The following is a 1,509-nucleotide window of genomic DNA, read 5'->3' on the forward strand; positions in this document are numbered from 1 at the left end:
CTGCAGCGTTTGTGCTGACACTTCCTCAGCGGCTAAATCACAATGTATTGAACAGTCACGTTCAGTTTTTAATTGTAGTGTCTGTTCTTTAACTGAACTGATTTTATGAAGATGAACACGGTGGTTGGAAAGTAAAAGTGATTCAGTAGCGTTGGCTTTGGGAATGGCCTCACAGGGCTGTCAGGGCAGTGAAGCATTCTGGGAATTGTAGTCTTTCATCCCAATGAGACAAAAATAAATTTTATGTCTTTTCTCAGTCTAGAAAACACAAAATTCAAAAATAACTTCACATTTCTACTACATTAATGACCCAGTTTAAATACAGATTAACCCAGCACTGAAGTTCCCCTTTAAACTATAGATGTCTATATTTTGTCTTTATTTAAATACCTAAGTAAGCATGTGTTTGTGTGTGTAGATGTCTCCAGGTTCGCTGTGCCTGCTGCAGGTGGCTGATGAGCTGCGCTGAGATCTGCTCAAGGTTCCTCTGCAGGCCTTTGTGGACAGGAGGAGCCGCTGCTGGCCTTCAGGACTGGAAAGTATGCGCTCTGTGGCCACAGTCCCACCTCTCAGCCTGGGAACGGAAGCAGGGAGTCGCAAGGGAAAACAAGCAGACAATCAGGTAGAGGAGAAAGAAAATTAGAGAGACAAATAGTTGTCTTGTCAATTTTTTTTAATTTTTTTATTTTTTTTATACTTTTATTTTTTTTATTTATTTATTTTTCATACCCGTTTGCTATTTCACAACCACAGATACACCTGTAAAACCTGGTTGTGCTGCTTAATAATTTTTGTGGAAACCGTGATACATTTTTTTCAGGATGATCTTTGATCAATGGAATGTTTAAAAAAAACAGTTATTTGAATCTTAAATTTATTTAACTATATATGACACTTTTGATCAATTTAATGCATCCTTGCTGAATAAAAGTATTATATATGAATATATTATATGTTAATATATTAATTATATATATATATATATATATATATATATACAGCCTATTTATTAAAAAGAGTTTTGATGATAGAATGATTTAATGTAGGCTTAATTATTATTATTTAAGATTAATCATTTTAAATGCTCCATTATTAATGAATAATAATAATTGTATTTGCTTTAATTATATTTTAATGAGCTTTAATAAAACAATAGAAATCTGTGGTATCTTTCGTGTGTGTGTGTGTGTGTGTGTGTGTGTGTGTGTGTGACCTGGTAATCCCTACGTTATGGGGACAAAATGTCCCCACAAAGATGGCAATATCCGAAATCCTTGTCCTTGTGGGGACATTTTTAGGTTCCCATGAGGAAAACATCTTATAAATCACACAGAAGGAGTTTTTTTTGAGAAAGTAAAAATGCAGAATGTTTCCTGTGATGGGTAGGTTTAGGGGCAGGGGCAGTGTAGGGGGATAGGATGTACAATTTGTACAGTATGAAATCCATTACGCCTATGGAAAGTCCCCATTAAACATGAAAACACGACATGTGTGTGTGTGTGTGTGTGT

The sequence above is a fragment of the Pseudorasbora parva genome, chromosome 8 (assembly GCF_024679245.1).
Source record: "Pseudorasbora parva isolate DD20220531a chromosome 8, ASM2467924v1, whole genome shotgun sequence".
Taxonomy (NCBI): domain Eukaryota; kingdom Metazoa; phylum Chordata; class Actinopteri; order Cypriniformes; family Gobionidae; genus Pseudorasbora; species Pseudorasbora parva.